Below are 19,045 nucleotides of genomic sequence, written 5' to 3' on the forward strand. Positions count from 1 at the left end.
GTGCTACACACACACAAACGTCCTCTGCAGTTTGTTTGTAATAGTAAAAAGTTGGAAACAATTTAAATGTCCATCAATAAAAGATTGGTTACATAACAAATGCTATTTAACAAAAGTCTGGCAAGTACTTGCTGGCTGAGTGACTAAAAGAGTAAACAGTTACCATGACATACACTTTCTGGGATTAAAGTTTCAAGGGTTTCCTAAGACATTTTTATTAACGTTAAAAATAAAATCCACATTTTATTATTTCTGTTGAGGTAAGTGTGATATTCACTAAATCAAAACTTTTGGGAAAATAAGACCCACTAGAAATAGAAATGGATACATAACAAAAGAACAGATCCTTTATCTTAAAGTCATTGTGGACCACCCACAAACTTGTTAATGTTTCATAGTTTACTGAGAGTACACATCTCTTTTCTCCTTCATCTCTAACAGAATTGAGTTCTGAGGGTTCCTGAGTCTCACATTAATTATGGGATCCTATTTATTAAATTTATATTAGCTCTAAATGGAAAGGTAGAAGCCCGTCCTTTATGTGCATCTGTCGTATATATGTATATGCATATATACATAAATATTATATATACATCAAAGGGCACAAATATGGATAATAGGTAGCAAACAGATGTTTGCTGAAGCAAATTTAGGGCTTCCCTTGAGCCCACTGCATTAGTGTTTAGTCACTCCTCACGTCTGTTGTTAGTGTGTCCCACCTCCATGGTGAACATGTGAGTGGAAAAAGTCCTGTAACTAGCAGCAGCTAGAGATTGTTATGTAGACCCTTGCTGTGGGGAAAACGGCACCTGATTTCTCCCTAGATGAGGAAGAACAGAAGAACTCTCTTCTTCATAAAAGGAAAGCAGCAACCAGTTTGAAGTAAAGCAGGAGTTTGGTGAACACAAAGTAAGCCAAGGAAAGGACACAGTACAGGCCAAAGGTGAGTTCAACAACCCGAAGCCTCCTCGCTCCTCTGCTGCTCTACCATGAGGAACAGATGTGCATGATTTCATCCTTAGCCACGTGCCGTGTCATTTTCTGCCTTGCTTCTAAAACAGAAAGTCCGTGGAGCGTGATGCCACAATGGGCCCAAAAATATATTCAAGTTTTCTTTTATAAGAAATAGCAGCTTCCTTCTTTATTCCAATCATTTTGAGAACTTAATTCATGGATAGTGTATTTACATCATTTCTACACCTCCCCTCCCCCTCCCACTTTTTCTGTGCCCCTTCAAGTTCATGACCTCTTCTATAATCATTATTCTCTCTTTCCCGTCCACCACACCCTCTCTCTGTCTCCCTGTCTCTTTCTCTCTCTGTCTCTCTGTCTCTCTCTGTCTGTCTGTCCATCTCTCTCTCTCTCATACACACAAACACACACACACAGACACACACACACACACACACACACACACACACACACCAACACAAACTCCTGAGCCCATTTAGTGTTACCCCTACTTACAGGTGTCTAGGTGTCTAGGACTGACCACATTTGATTGGATAAGTGATGGGCTTGCTCCTGGAGAAAACAGGTTCTCATTTTCTCAGTGGCTACTGACTGTCAATTGTCAACAGGTGTTGTCCATATGTGGGTCTTGTTTAAGCACCCCAACAGTTAGGAGTTCATGTGTGCGGCATCCATGCGGTGTCCAGAAGACATTATCCAGGAGTCCTGGTCTTATAATCTTTCTGACCCCTCTTGTCTGATCTGCCCTGAGCAGTGGATGTAGCTACCATATTGCAGCCAGAAGGCATGCAGGGACTTAACAGCTTTCCTAAGGTACAATTGGCACGGACATACTTTACTACTACTTAGCTGTAAACAACATGGCACGTGTTTATGCTCACATAGACCCCAAAGAGTTCTGGTGCTCTTTTGTAATCCATGCTCTCTGTTCGCCCCATTTTCCTAGGAAACAGCTGCCTTGTTTCCTAAACTTTGTAGAAATGAAAACACACAGGTGAGAGTGTGTTGTGTCTGGTTTCTTGCAGCTTGAGACTCAGCTAGGTTATGTGTTTCAATTCTTTCTGCTTTTGTTGGAAACATATGAAAGAAGTCAGACAGCGTGAGCGGAAAGCGATTTAAAGAAACTAGGTCCCTATCACTAACTTAAGCCAAATCGGCCAAATTCAGAAAGACAAAAACCTCCTGTGTTCTCATATGTAAAACACAGGCATAATTTGTGTTAGGCATAAATGATGTAGATCTTGACATATACATGGAATATATGCAGTGGTCATAAAACAGAATGATAGCCATGAGAGAGGAGGAAGAACAGTTGAATGGGGGCTGAGGGTGGGGGAGACATGTGTAAAGCGACACAGAATGGGAACTTGTAGGGGATAAAGGGAAATAGCATGAGGGTCCTGGACATGGGGGAGGCACAGTCAGAGAGAGGAATGAATAAGAGCAAAGACCAGTTACTTTGTATGTACATTTGACCTTTTACAAAAGAGGAAGAGGAAGAGGAGGAGCAGGAGAAGGAGGAGGAGGAACAGCAGGAGGAGGAGGAATGAGGAGGAGGAAGAAGGGGAGGAGGATGAAGAAAGAAGAGGAAGAAGAAGAAGAAGAAGGAGAAGAAGAAGGAGAAGGAGAAGGAGAAGGAGGAGAAGGAGAAGGAGAAGGAGAAGAAGAAGGAAAGAAGAGGAAAGAATAAAGAGGAGGAGGAGGAAGAAGAAGAAGGTTGAGCTCCAGAGAGGATAGAGCTTTCCTGAGGTGAGCCAAGAGCCAACACAGGCAACTTCTTTCCTCCTTCAGAAGGAACGTGGAGCCAGGCGTGGTGGTGCACACATGTAATCCCAGAACTCTAGGAGGCAGAAGCAGGCAGACCTCTATGAGTCTGAGGCCAGCCTGGTCTACAAATCGAGGCCAGGACAGCGAAGGTTTCAAACACACAAACCACAACAACAAAAGAATGGCCATGGGAAGGCTGTCATTCACCGGGCAGTCCTTCTATTCCACTGATCTCTGCTTTGGCCTGTACTGCTTCTGTCCTTGGCTTACCCTGGCTTTTGCAATACTCCCCTTTTCCTTAGCACAAACCATTTCTGATTTCTTTTGTGACTATGAGCCCCGTAGGTTGAGAAGAAATATGGGTTTTAGGTAAAATCTCAGTATGTCTACCTTATCCTGTGTATTGTGAATCCATTTGCCTTCACTGAAATGTTTTCTGCCATGAAATAATTAAGACTACACAGACAGCACTATCCAGTTTATGAGTATAGAGCACTGCGCTCTACAGCAGCCAGTCTTTCAAGGAGGCACACATCATATACGATACTACCTGATAGTATTAAGCCTTTAATGGCCTGGTTTATCTTTTAATTTTATCATTCTGTCACTTATTAGAAGAAAATACTGAAGTATAAAATTAAAATTTTAGACTTGTCTATCTTGACAATTCTATCAGCTTGTCCTAAAATGTGCATCAGATGAGCTCACTCCCATGTTCACTAAGTTCACAGAATGCCCAGACCTGTATTTCTTCTGGATGAGTTAACCATTTGATTACCACATAACAACTTTTTATTCTTGAAAATATTTGCTTTGGGGTATAATTCTGATTCTAACATAGCCATTCTATCTTTCTTTTGATCAGTGTAACATTGTATATCTTTCCCCACAATTTTCCCTATAAAATGAATACATTTTCACATTGAAAGTAAATTTCATTAGAATAGATAATATGTGTTTTCCCTTTTCATTTTATTTTACTCTTGTACTCTCTGATTTCTAATTATAAAGATTCTGTACTCCCAATAGGATGATGTGTATAGTGATGTTTATATATCAGTGTTTAAATTCTTGATAGTCATTATATTTCCTCATATCCTCTACTATTTTGAAATTTAATCCAAGCCCATGTGTTAGTTATATGTTTCTCTGATGGAACAAAATATCTGACAAGAGCAACTGAGAGGGTTAAAGGCTTAGTTTGGCTCCTGGTTTAATGGTGCACTCCATCATGGCCAGAGAGTCATGGCGGCAGGCTCGTTACACAGCTAGAACGTCCATCCGTATCAGTAAGCAAAGAGATGAATGCTGGGGCTCCAGTGGCTTCCTCCTTCTAACTCAGTTCATAACCACCCGTAGGATGGTTCCACAATTTTAACTGTGTGCCATCTCTTTTCAGAACCACTTAACTTCTCTTGCAAGTTAAAATATAATTTTCAGTGTTATTTTTGAATATTCCATATATATGTTGAAAATGATAAATATTGGTTATGGTATCTTTTCAGATATTATTTTTCTTTAATAATTTTATTTGCCACCAAATAATTGAACAGAAGCACTTATTGTTTGAGAATAAAAAAGAAAACTGGAGATCAATAAGGTATTTAACAAAGTTTTATTATAAAGTGTATGTGTAGTAAGATCTTACGTAATTGGGTCAACAACAGGAAGTAGAAAATATAATTCTGGGCTGGCAAGGTAGCTCAGAGGTAAAAATGCTTGCTAACAGGCCTGACAACTTGCTTTCTATCCCTGGGAGCCATGTGGTAGGAGAAGAGAGGCAAGTCCTGCAAGTTGTCCTCTGGCCTGCATGGGCACCCTGTCACATATTCATGGCCATGAGTGCATACACCTTCAAAATAAATGAATGAATGAATGAATAAATAAATAAATAGTCTATGATGTTTTTAAAAACAACAAAGATTCCCCAATTGTGAAACAGTTTGATTAGAAAATGATATTAAACTAAGGACGGAAAGCCTCCAGAGCAAATATGTGGCCAGACCTCAAAAATTCAAGGCAAGCCTTCAGCTCTGCTCAGCAGGCACATCCTGTAGGCCTACTGAGTGGGAAAAGACTAGATTACTGAAAGACATCTTCAGGTGGAGAGTCTGTCTCTTGGGAGTTATCAGAGAGGCCCTTTCATGCTTTTCCTGAGAATTCTGAAGTCTTCGTGAGAATCTTGTCCAGTGTCTAAACCAGAACAAAGCAGGTCTTTGAGGCCCTAGGAATAATGTAATTTTGCTTATAGCAAAATTATATTAAAGCAAACTGGCAAAACTAATCAAATTCTCTGGTTGGTTGGTGGTGAGAAATGCTTCCAAGGACTCTCTCATGACACAGTCTCAGCTTTGGAACCCATTTAGAACTTGACAACGTTCAGACTGAATGAGCTGACCTATTTCCTTCTGCACTTTGCCCCAATACGTGAAAGAATATGGCTAAGAAAATGCATAACTAACATTTACACGAATAGAAACTACTTTGTCATGTGACGACTTGAAAGATGTTTTAAATTCAGAGACTATCTCAGAGGTTACAAGAGGCACCATACAACAGGCCTTTAACTTCTTTTTGATCCCTAGTTCTCAAAGTGTGGTCCTTGGGCCAACTGCGCAGTTAAAATGAGAGTCCATAGGCTTTGTGGACCACACAGTGGCAGGCTCAGCCTTGAACACAGCACTCTCTGCCTCCCCCTTCGGCGTGGTTTCAAGAGTGTAAAGAACTCTGGATGCTAGTTTGGGAAACATTATGCCAGCCAGGCCTTCTTTCATGACTTGGAAGATCTACCTATAGGGGAAAGTAATTATTTACAAGTTGTGGCTGGCATCTAACAAAAATAATTTCTTCCAGGACATGTTTCACTGCTGTTTCTCACTCGTTATCTCTGAGAGGTGAGGATTCCAACCCTTACCCAAACACTTTTGATAATAGTAATAGTAAGAATAACAGCAAAAGTAAGAAGCAAAAACTGTATTGCAATGTCTTCTAAGTTGTCATGGGACTGGCTGGAGATGACAGAATTCTACATAAAAGAAATATGCTCTGATTAATTTTTCATTACACACTGTCACGCAATATAGACTCTATGGTGTGTGATCATGATATTGACCTCACGCTGCCACCACTGAATCCCTGACTTCTAGGAGTCCGCTGACGCTGGTATGAAAAGAACTTTCTGTCTCTATGATACATTGAAAATGGAGTTGAAATGACCGCATCTAGAAACTTAAGCAACTTAGAGGCTAGAAGTAAATAATTTGGGGTTTTTCACATGCCCAGAGATAACAGAAATCTACAGGTGACCACCTTAGTTTTGTTTGGTCCAAAGTGCATCAGAAGTTAGCATTTTTGAAAAGAGAAACAGAATGTACTGTGATGAAAAAAAGGGAAGTTTGAGCAGAAATGTGTGTCTATTTTTAATTATACAGGAAAAAGACCTCAGAAGGGCTGTAGAATAAAAACACTTTTGTTTCAGTAGAGTCATTAGGATGCTCAGAAATTTTTGAGCGCATCTTGTCTTTAATTTTTAAGGCAGGGTGTTTTCATGACTCATCCTAGTGATGGCTTGGGTTTGCGTTACTCACACTGCAATTTGCGTTTGTCTGTGAAGATAGTTCATCTTGGCTCCAGCCTTAGAGCAGACTCAGCTGATTACAGATGAGGCAGAAGAAAGCTGCTCGTCCATAGTGAGTCTCTCATGAGCTGAACACTCGAGAGTAACGTAAATGCTGTATGTTATAGTAGGAAGTTTTCAGATGGCTTGTCCTATAGCTACCAATGCAAACAGCATGGCATTTCAAGCTTTTTCCTCTGGGTAAACACAAATAAAAAACATGGGAACTATCCCAGAGGTTAGGCATGGCTCAGTCTGACATGGTTTTAAATAAGATGGGGTGGCCCTTGAGTTCTAAACCATTCTGTTTTTGAGAAAAATAAAATTTGTTGCATATAGCTTGTTGTATTAGATAGAAAGGGGGAGATGAAGGAAAGAAAAACCTGGTTTTGTTATGATCCCAAGTATGGGATAGGGAACGGTCTTGTGAGAGAACAGGTGATGTTAATCTACTAGAAGACAAACTACCTCATGCGAGAGCTTGATTGTTGCCAGCTGAAAAGATCCGTGAACAGACTCTGGAAGGAGATATAAAGTGAGCCAGAAACAAGAGGTGGGGCCTTTGGAGACTTTGGATAGTTTTGGCTGTTCATCGCTCTACTTCGAGATGCTCCTGGAGAAAATCACTTGAGGTAAGGCTTTGGGGCACCAGGCTCTGGGTTCTGGTTACTCCAGGTTCCAGCAGAAGAAATCCTGCTGACTACACCAGGAGAATAATTTCTTGGAACTGATATCCTTACGGTTTTGTTATTGTATTTTTTAATCTTCTTTTCCTAATGTTTAGCTTAGTCAGGTTATAAGTGATGTAAGCTCGGTTAATAAATTTGTAATAAAATATATTGGTTAAGAAAACTGAGCCTACAAAAATTAAATAAGACTTACATTGTGATAGAGATAACCTCCAATTTGTTCCCAAAGAACACATTACATAGCTCTGGTTTGTCTTCGGTTAGTGTGATAACACTGACCAAATTGAACTTCGGGGAGGAAAGGGTTGATTTTTTGCTTACGGGTTATGGTCCATTATCAAGGAAGCCTAGGCAGAGGCTGCGGTTAATAACCTGGAGGGAGGGACGGAAAGCAGAACCCAAGGAGGAATGATGCTTAGTGCTTGGCTGCCTCTGGCTTATACAAAGCAAGCATCTGTGCCCAGGGCTGGTACCACCCACAATGTGCCGTGCCCTCATGTCAATCAGCGATTGGTAAATGCTCCTCAGGGCCCAGAAAAATGGCTTCATGGTGAAAGGCACTGTCTGCTCTTCCAGAGGACCCAAGTTTGATTCCCAACACCATGTGGCAGCTCATAGCCAGCTGTGACATTAGTTTTATGGGATCTAATGCCTTCTTCTGATCTTAAGCTCTTCACACATCCGGTAAAACATTCATACACATTAGTAATAAAATAAATTTTATTTAAGTTTTTAAAAATTCTCCAGAGACATGCCCACAATCCACTCTGATGGATGCAATTCCTTGAAGTTCTCCCTTCTCTGGTGACTCTACGTGTCACGTTGCCAAAAATGGACCAGCATAAATGACACCTTATCAACTTGACACACAAATACATCCTTAGTAAACCATATGCTTTCCTTTTTTGTTTAGCCCAAAAGATTTCATGTTAATATCATAATATAAAACTTGGCCAAACTTTAAAAAGTCCCATAGTCCTTTAAAAAATTTTAATGATTTTAAAGTTCAAAGTCTCTTTAAAATAACCAGGACCTCTTAACTGTGGGTTTCTGTAAATTCTAAAACAAGTTACATACTTTAATACAAAAGGGAAGGACTACAGCATACACACAAAAAAAAAATCACTCATATGCAAAACCAAAGTCCAACAATGTAGCTCCAAATCTTGGGGCACAATATCTGACATCTGGGACTCACACTATTCCTGGCTCCTAAGGTCTCAGGCAGCCACGCTTCTCTGGCTCTATTAATTGCAACACGCGCGGAGTTTTTCTTGCATGTTAATCTGGCACGACTCCACACCTGCCACTGTCCTTGTTGGTCATGTGGCCTGGTATTTTAAATATGCTGGAGTCACCACTGCAAAGGAGGATTCATTGTCACCAATGGCCCTTCCCTGGCCTCTGCTCAGGGACTATGACTTGTGTCACCTGTGTCTCAAACCTCAGGTACTCCCCATGACCCCTTAAAAGCAGTACCATGTGGGAGACTTTTATACAGTTTCAAGTTCTGCTGCCAGCTTGATGTATATAGCCTTGGACCCCACTGAACCACAATCTCCAGTTGCTGACCCTGAGGAAGTACTTACAGAAGATTTCACATCATTGATGCTGATCTCTTTTTAATGCAAGCTGACTTTCATCCCTAGCAAACCAGCATCTACCATCCCAGCCAAGCAAAGGTTCTGAACCCAAATATATCCCAGGAATGTCAGTGATAGTGTATTTGAGGGACTCACAAACTTCCTTCTGAAATTGCAAGTCATCTCTCCACTATCCGCACTTATTTCAGCATTCCTACCTTCCAACCACTCACAAAACAACCAATTAAGCTCTGAACAGCCAATGGGTTTTTTTTTTTTTCTAGCGCAAAGCTTCAAACACATCCACAATCTTCCCCATAAAATACATGCTCAGGATGGTTACAGCCCACTCTTTGGTACCAACTTATGTTCTAGTTTGCTTTTCTGTTGCTGTGATAAGACATTGACCAAAATCACTGAAGGAAGTCCAGGCAGGAACTCAAGGCAAGCACCTGGAGGTAGAAAGTGAAACAGATTGCCACATCCGGCACACCTTGGTCCTGGAACCCTGATTATGAGTCGTGAGGAAATGAAGAAAAAGCAGGCACACAGACAGGCATATAGAAAAGCTGGAGTCAGATGGATTGTGCATGCTCTGATGGCGCCTCACCTATACAGCCATGATCTGGGTCCCCAGTGCTGATATTATACACAGCCTAAGAAAGTTATTATTCATAGCTAGTCTTGGAAGGAGGCCTCTACAGTGGAGAAGTCTCAGACTGTAAACACTCACAAGGAGGAAGCTGAAGTTGCTCGATTTTCTACACATTGATCGATTGTCTATAAATACTTGTGCTTGGACCAGAGGAAGACCAATTTCAAGTTTGATCCATATAAGGAAGGCTTTGCCAATCTCCCCTAGGTCTCTGGGGGCCTTGACCCTTGTCATGAAGGGGCCCATGTCAACAATAAACATTCACTTAGGACTTCACTCACTCAGAACTTCCTCTGTTCACTGTAGCAGAGACCTTAGAAGAATGTTCTTTACTGGCCTACTTCCCTGGCTTTCTCAGCAGCCATTATTATATAGCTTGGTTCGCCCTCCCACAGATTGTACTAACCACAGTGCGCTGGAGCCTCCCACATCAACCTGCAAATGCAACAAACAATCGAGGTTCTTTCTTTCCGACTGACTCTCCTTTGTGACACACTGACAAAAGCTAACCAGCACATACATGTTTTTATCATATTGCTTATAACTTGTGACATATTCGTGCCTGACAAGTGCTCAGAAAACATAGACTGAAAGCCACAGCCACTCGTGAGGACCAAAGTTGTTTCAACTTAGTAAACACTGCACACGGTGGTAAGGACAGTAATCCTAAGACATGGGAAGAGGGTCCTGGAGGGTTATCAGATGGGAGCCAGCTGAACTGTGTAGTTTACAACCCTGCTGCAAGGAACCAAACCAAACCAACAAACAAACAAAACTGAAAAAAAAAAAAAAAGGTGACTCTGGAATTAACAAATACAACAATCTGAGTTATATCTTTCCTTCAAGAAGCTATGGCTTTGGTAGCATGCTGCTGGCTAAACAGGATCGTGATAAAGCAAATGGAAAACAGAATTATAAATAAGCCACTTTGGTTTTAATTCACAGGGGGAAATAGTAGACCCATGCCAATCACTTGCCCACCACCAGACTCCTCATCTACTGTTCATATAAACCATATTCCCACTCCCTATTATAGTGAGAAAAACCTCAATAGACCATCCATTTCACTTTCTTCTCAGGTAAAACAATAGTAATTTGTGTGATTATTATACTGATAAGTAAAATGTTCAGAAGATATAGAATATTTTATGCTTCCTCCGGACAAAGCTACAGAACAAGTATAAAATAATAGATAATGGACAATGGACCTACATAATATATTTTACATTCCGATCTGGAATCAAGATGTGGGAATCACATTCACTCTGTGGTCATCATGTTACACTCTGCAAATCTTTCCAATGGTCACCACAGGCTCTTCAGAGTCACCTTCTGAGTGCTTTCTAAAATTACTTTGCTTGGTTGGGACTCTACAATCTCTTTATTGTAATAAGTGAGGAAGCTGTAGAAAGACAGGGTCTCTGTCAGCTTTCTGCTAATGGCAGAGTTCTTTCTAGTAAGCCTATTTACTTTGCAAAAAGGCTTTTACTTGGATATTTCTATCTAACCTAACTTACAAAGCCATCCCCATAATCAGAATATGATGTCGAGTTCTCTAACGGTTGCATGTATTCTGATAATAGAATCATGGTTAGACATTTCCTCAGTGAGGAGCTCTTACTGAGCACATACAAGAAGGTATGAGTCCCCAGTGTGGGGGACATACCATGATGAGGAGGAGAAAAGCCAGACCCTCATGAGTCTGTCTGCTCTGTGAGCACCAGTGATTGGGAAGGAAAAGTTGAGAAAAAGTACAAAGCATGGAGACTGAACAACTCTCTATTCAAAGGTCACTGGGTCACTAGAAATTAAGACTTTCTAGAATTCAGTGAAAATGAAGACACAGCATACCTAGACTCATAGAACACAATGAAAGCAATGCTAAAAGGAAAGTTCATAGCACTAAGCACCTTTATAAAGAAATTGGGGGCTGGAGAGACAGCTCAGAGGTTAAGCCTACTGACTGTGCCTCCAGAGGTCCTGAATTCAATTCCCAGCAACCATGGCTCACGACCATCTATAATGTGATCTGATGCCCTCTTTTGGACTGCAGGTGCGTGTACAGGCAAAGCACTGTATACATAATAAATAAATAAATAAACAGGACAGTTCTCATACTAGCAACTTAAAAGCACACCTAAAAGCTCTAGAACAAAAAGAAGCAAACACACCCAACAGGAGTAGATTGCAGCTTGGTCTTCATATGGGTCCCCTAGTTAGAAGAGCAGGGGCTGTTTCTGACATGGAGTCTGTTGCCTGCTTTTTGATCATTTCTTCCTGGTGGGGCAGCCTTGCCAGGCCACTGTGGAAGAGGATGCACTCAGTCCTGATATGACTTGATGTGCTGGGGCGGGTTGGTAGGGGGAGTTCCCCTTTTCTGAGGGGTATGGTAGGGAGGATGGGGGAAAAGGGAAGGAAAATAGGACCAAGAGGAGAGGAGGGAGGGGGCTATGATTGGGATGTAAAGTGAATTTTCAAAATAAAAAAAGTAGCAAATAAAAACAAACACACAAACGAACAAACACAGAGCTGGGTTAAAGTTTGACCACCAGGCACCCCAGAAGCCAGCAGTGACTGGTGTGACCTGACTTTGGTTTCCTTAGCTCCATGTCCTGTGTGGAGTGGGTTCAAACCCATGCTTCCTGCCTTCTGTAGCCATGCCCTTAGGACCAGCAGTGCTGAACTTCTCCCCTGGCACTAGAATTCCCCACAGCTCAGTGTAGGGTGACACCCAGGCAAAGGAACAAATTGTGAAAGTTCCCAGAAGAAAAGGTTTTCTCAGTGTATCTCCAGGAAAAGTGACAGCTCAGAGTGTTCAAATTTAAGTAGCTTTGAAAACAATAACAACAATAACAACAGCAGCAATAACAACAACAAGCAGCACCAGGAAATGAGCTTTTTCATTAGCTTTGTGATTTTTGACCAAACACCAGCTAAAGCTGTCAGAGCAACCACTTCTCATGTAGCTAGGCAAAAAGCAAGGGGAATCATATCCAGAGGCCCTTCTGTGTCTTCTACTGAGGAAATCGTAGCTGCCTGGGTTTGACTATATCTAGCTCTGTGTTTAAATAATGGTTATTCTCCTAAGATGTAGAGGCTGCAGCAAGTTTCCTTTGGCACAGAGACCATGATTAATTCACTGTTTTGCCCCTACAAGTCATCACAATAACTAGCCGAAGGTCTATTTAAATAGGAAAAGGAAAAAATAAAAATAAATAGTGAAAGCAGGAAGTGTGGCAGGCTCAGACAGATTCATCTGTAAGCACTTCTTAAGGCTGTCCTAATAGTACAGAGTCTAGTCCTTCAATGTGTGTGTGCACGAGGGTGCAGGCACACACATGCATGCAAACACACACACACACACACACACACACAGAGAGAGAGAGAGAGAGAGAGAGAGAGAGAGAGAGAGAGAGAGGCCTGCACACAAATAGGAATCCCAAATGTCCTTTAAGCAACTCCTACTTTCAGCTGTAGAGGAGAAACACTTGCAGAGTCTCAGGGTCTCCTTTGTTAAAAAAACAAACAAACAAACAAACAAACAGAAACAAAAACCCTCTTCTGTAAATCATGTCGGGTTTAGAACACTAATAAAAAGTTAGTTACAGCGGAAGGCCTTTCACCCAGGACTGTAGAAATAAAACAGAGCAGCTGTGTGTGATAAAGTGCTGATGCTGATACATGAAGCTGCACTCACACAAGGCGAGGGGGAGCTTTTGTTTCCCAGAGGAAAAGGCTTTCAGAAGCATTTCACCAAGGTCCTTCCTTTCTCAAATTCCAATAGCGAACAAACATTAGTCCCCAGAGAGCTCATGAAGGACCACAGAGTCTAAAACAAACAGCCCATGGGGTAACATTTAAGGCAGTCTATGCAGATACCAATTAAAGTGCCCAGGGTTAATGGAGGAGTCATGAACGGTCAAGGAGTTCCCTTTAAAAGGAATGTAGCCAGTGATGATGATATCAAGTCTTTAAAAAACAGGAGGCCTGGGACCTTCCTGAACTAGAGCTCTAGAATCTCTAGAGAAAGCACAGTGGAGGAGAAAGGGGAACAGATTCCCAGTGTAGCTGGAGAACTAGGTGCTAGTTAACAGACGTGGGAGGGTCCACCTGGTGCTGGGCAGCATTGCGAGAGCTACCTGATAGCCAGATGTACGCACTTACCTCTGTGATTCTAGCACTTAGCTAGCTGGGGCAGGAGGATTGCTATAATAAGGCCAGTCTTATCTACACGGTGAGTTCCGAGAAGAAAGCTGAGAGAGAGAGAGACAGAGACAAAGACAGAGAGACAGAGACACAGACTCAGACACAGAGGCAGAAACACAGAAGAGAGAGAGGAAGAAGAGGAGGGGAAGGAGGAAGGTAAAGATGAGAGGGTAAAACAAGGACAAGGAGGGAAGAAAAAAGGGGTAAGGGAGAAAAGAGAATGTTATCTGATTTAAAAAAAAAAAAAAAAACTATGTCTTTTTAAAACTATTCAATGGAAACACAAAAAAACCCAGAATAGCTAAAACAATCCTGTACAATGAAAGATCCTCCAGAGGAATTTCCATACCTTATCTCAAGCTGTACTATAAAGCAACAGTAATTAAAACAGCATGGTACTGGCACAGCAATAGGCTGATTGATCAGTGGAATCAAATCAAAGACCCAGAAATGAACCCACACACATATGGTCACTTGATTTTTGACAAAGAAGCCAAATCTATTCAATGGAAAAAGGATAGCATCTTCAATAAATGGTGCTGGTCTAACTGGATGTCTACGTGTAAAAAAATGTAATTGGACCCATATTTGTCACCATGCACAAAACTCAAGTCCAAGTGGATCAAACATAAAATCAGAGATACTAAACTGGCTAGAAAAAAAAAGTGGGCAAGAGCCTGGAATGCATTGGCATAGGAGACAACTTTCTGAACAGAACACCAACAGCTCAGGCCTTAAGGTCAATAATTAATAAATGGGACCTCATGAGGCTGAGAAGCTTCTGTAAGGCAGGAGACACTGTCAACAGAACAAAGCAACCGCCTGCAAACTGGGAAAAAATCTTCACCAACTCTACATCTGACAAAGGTCTAATATCCAAAATATATAAAGAACTCAAGAAATTAAACACCACCAAACCAAATAACCCAATTGAGAAATGGGGCTCAGAACTAAACAGAATTCTCAACAGAGGAATATCAAATGGCTGAGCAACACTTAAGAAATGCTCAGCATCTTTTTTTTAATATTTTAATTTCCAAGAAGTGTTCACTTACTCACTTTACAATAGAAGGTGGGTATAAAACTCTAAAATGCATAGCTTTTCAAAACATTTTCTCATGTGTGAACTACAGAATATGCTCCAGAAAGAAGGAATTAGAAATCAATTTAGCGTTTAACTCATTCATTCATTAATGAGTTCCCAGGGAACCAGCAGCAAACAAAAAGATGCCTCCTTGAGAGATCGTGCCCTCCAGCGCAACAGTTCACCTAGGAGCAGTTAATTTCCTTTCTCCATTCTCAATCTTTTTTTATGCTAAAATAACTTTTTTTTTAATTTTTTAATTTTTTATTAATTTCTTCTTGTTACATCTCAATGGTTATCCCATCCCTTGTATCCTCCCATTCTTCCCTCCCTCCCATTTTCCCCTTATTCCCCTCCCCTACGACTGTTCCTGAGGGGGATTTCCTCCCCCTGTATATGCTCATAGGGTATCAAGTCTCTTCTTGGTAACCTGTTATCCTTCCTCTGAGTGCCACCAGGTCTCCCCCTCCAGGGGGAATTTTTTAAAAAGCTTCAGATTTCTTCCCCTCACTATTGTACTGTTATATTAAGACAATAATCAGAGTTTTAACATCACTAGAATTCAGATAAGTTATGAGTCTAACCCTGGTTAAAAAAAAATTCCACTATATAGAAACACAGTCATAGTCATAAGATCAAGATTTTAACTTGTTTCCCAAACTTCTACTATAATACAATATATGAGTCTATTTCTGTCGTCTTCTCTATGATATGGACTTCAGTATAGATTACAAACAACGGTAATGCTAATATATCTAAAATTTATCTCTTTTTGTAAATTTAAAAAGATTCTTATCAGCTTCAGAAAATGACTTGTATCCACCTTCCACAGGTCAAATAGATTCCAGATAAATACATTTACCTGTTCATAAAAATGAAAAAAAAAATTTTTCCCCTGGTCTTGCGACTCTTCACTTTCCCCAATTACTAGGAAATTTTACTTCTGTCCCTAGTCTGTATCTGTCTCAGCAGATTTCCACTTGGCTGACAGATTCCATCCAGGGATCACCTGTGGCCTGCAAGCTGCTGAGCTCTGCACTTCATTTTCAGACTCCAGTTAATCATAGGGAGAAACTGAGTTCAAGGTCCCAGGCTCTAGGGAAGCTGGGGACTTCCTAATGGCTGAACGGCTTCCGTTGTAAAGAGACAATTGTCTGAGTCTAGACTTCTCAGGGACAACTCGTAAGGAGACAATTGTCCGAGTTCAGACATGTCAAGGACAATTTCTCCACCTTGCTGGCAGGGTTAGCTAAGTCCATGTTCTCAGGCCCAGGAATCTACGCCCATCCTAACTGATGAAAACTACCTTGCTCAACTTCTTATGTCAAAATATTATTTGACAGTGCGATAGCTCACCCCATGCCCACCTCACTTTATGGTTTCATCCTTTAAATATGCTGGATAATGTCCCTCCAAGGTCACAGTTCAGCTCCCAAGACTGTCCTGCAACCCTGGTCATATTTCAGTTATGTTGAATTTAAGTGGACCCCACAATTATTATTATTATTATTGTTGTTGTTGTTGTTGTTGTTAATTATTAATTATTTAGCACTGCTGGTTGAAAGATTCTGCCAAAGCATGAGGAATCAAGGACATGTATACATGAATTTTGTGGAGGTTTGTTTGTTTGTTTTTGGTTTTTTTGAGACAGGGTTTGTTGGTGTCACCTTGGCTGTCCTGGACTTACTTTGCAGACCAGGCTGGCCTCAAACTCACAGAGATCCACCTGCCTCTGTCGCCTTGAGTGCTGGGATTACAGGCATGCACCACCACACCTGGCTATGGGTTAACTTTTTAAAATGAGCGTTGTGTGACAGATTTTTCCTGAAGAGATTCACCATGAACACATGTACTCTTCTCAGATAGGGTACCTACAATAGACCAAAGTATGGATACCACCAAAATCCAACTTGGGGAAACAATTTTTATTGGGGCTACTTATAGGAATATGGGCGAGGGGCTACTCACAGGAGCAGAAATGACTCAAAGACAGTTGCTTCCCCAAACCCCACCCTAGCATGGGTGACAGCTCACAGAAGCTGGAAGCCTGGAGCATACTGCACAGCTCTCAGGCAGCTCAGTAGGTAGGAGGGTGTCCTTTCTAGGTGGTTCAGTCGCTCTGAGCCTCTTCCAGGCAGTTTGCTTTGCCTGTTTCTTCCTGGCAGTTGGTCTGGTTTCTGCTACTTCCTAGTGGCTGAGCTTGTCTACGAGCCTTCTTTCCAGCATGGCTTGCCTGAGCATGACTCCCAGAAGTCTTTACTCCCACCTGTTTCATCTTAAGAACTTTGATGTCATTCTTCTCGGGGGGAGTGGGTTTGTGAACTTAGAGTAGTGTAGTGTTTCTAAACTTTCCTACTTGTTCTTGTCACAAAAGTAAATTCCCTTGAGGAGGGCGGAGCCTAATGAAGCTGTTGTGAGTTATTTACTTTCAATCCCAATGAGTTCCCCTGCAGGATAAAAATGTTTCAATCTCAAAACTGCTGCACAATAACTTGACACAAACTGGAAGAGGGGGCTCAGTAGAGGAATTGTCTGCACTGTTACAGGTCTGGAGCATTTTCTTCATTGCTGATTAATGTAAGAGAGACAAACACAATCTGGATTGTGTCATCCCTAGGGAGATAGGCCTTGGAGATACACACACACACACACACACACACACACACACACACACACACACACACACATATATATATATATATATACACACACACTCTTGGTAGAGTTAAGAATGCCTCTCAATAACTCTGAAATAACTGTTGTGACACACACATATGGGTGTGTATACACATATATACATATATAATTTAAATATTATAATATATAATTTAAATATTACATATTACAAATAATATATAATATAAATATAATTTGTTTATTATCATATAATATAAATAAATTGATAATATAATACATTGTGTTATATAATATAATAATAAATAACTATTGTGTGTAATACATAATAAGATAATATAATTATTATATATTTAACATAATATATATCAACTAAGTAAGCTAGAAAATTCTTCCATTGTCTCTGACTCAGTTCCTGCCTCTGAATTCCTGCCCCCAGCTTCTTCCCTCATTCCCTAGGCGATAAACTGTGATGTGCAAATGTAATCTAAACAAAACTTTCCCTCCCTGTCTCTAAGTTGCTTCCTCTCATAGTGTTGATTGCAGCAAGAGAAGCCAAACTAGGAAGTATATGCACATTCTGGGCTTGATATGTTTCCATTCATTGCTTCTCAATTTGTATTTTGAAAGATAAACATTAGGATATATTTGCCGTCATTTCATCCTAAGGAACATTGGTGTCATTTTTCTCTGGGAAGTGAGTCTGTGGACTCGGAGCAGCGTTTCAAATCTCTCGTCCATGGTCTTTTCACAAAGCAAACTGAATCACGTTGGAGGCATCTTCTCACTTTATATCGACCCGGGAAGTCCCTGACCCTGAGCACAGCCCTCTCAAAGTTTGCAGCTCTTTAATGGCACAGCCCTGACTCATCTCCTACCCTCTCTGCTTTGCCTACATTCTGTTGGGTCCCATTTATTGATCGATTTTTAAATGTGTACACAGCTGACATGCAGATCATGGAGAGGCTAAGAACTATAAATAAAGTATACTTTATTTCTTAGATACCTTTTAATACTCCATAGGAAAGTTGGGGGAATGCTCTTGGTAGAGTTAAGAATGCCTCTCAATAACTCTGAAATAACTGTTCTGACATCCCCCCAAAAAAAAGAGGTTGGCCAGTGACTCTCAGGGTTTGGAATTTCACAATCCTGGAAATTTAGAAAACTCATCATAAAAGCCACATAAAATACAATTTTACTCTGTGCCAACACAATCAAAATTTCCCAACTATGTTTCTCATTCTAAGATGATTTTTAGTTCCCCCAAAGTAGAAAAAGATGTAATCTGGATATATGAATAAAAACATAATTTTACCATAGAGCTGTAGCCATAGTAAATTTAGAATGTTATAAAATCTTACTTGCCTTTATTTTACCGAGTTTGTTAAGGCATATTAAGACTCACTGGCTTAGGCTGAAGTGAGATTTCCCTCACTGGGATAGGAAAAGAGTACACATCTAGGGGGCCTTTGATGTGGTTAGGTATTCACATTGCCCTGGGGACGTGGATGAAAAAGATATTAGAAACACATACCAGCTGGTCTGGAGACTGGAATCATCATAGAGTTGCGTCTTAGTTTTCTGCTACTTTGCCTATTGGCATTTACACTGGAGCTTAAGGCATCCCGGCATGGATCTTAGCTTGCATGTGCTAATTTGACCTAGAAACAGTCTCCTGCAGATATGTGCACAAGATATTAATACTGGAAACCCAAGACTCTTAGATCTATTTCCATGGTTAAAACCGGATTCATATTTAATAAATAAACTTCTCAGCTCATTGTCAGTTGTCCCACTCCAAATGCACTGCCATGCATTATACAGAAGAGAACATTGCGT

Source organism: Acomys russatus, chromosome 30 (assembly GCF_903995435.1).
Source record: "Acomys russatus chromosome 30, mAcoRus1.1, whole genome shotgun sequence".
Lineage (NCBI taxonomy): Eukaryota > Metazoa > Chordata > Mammalia > Rodentia > Muridae > Acomys > Acomys russatus.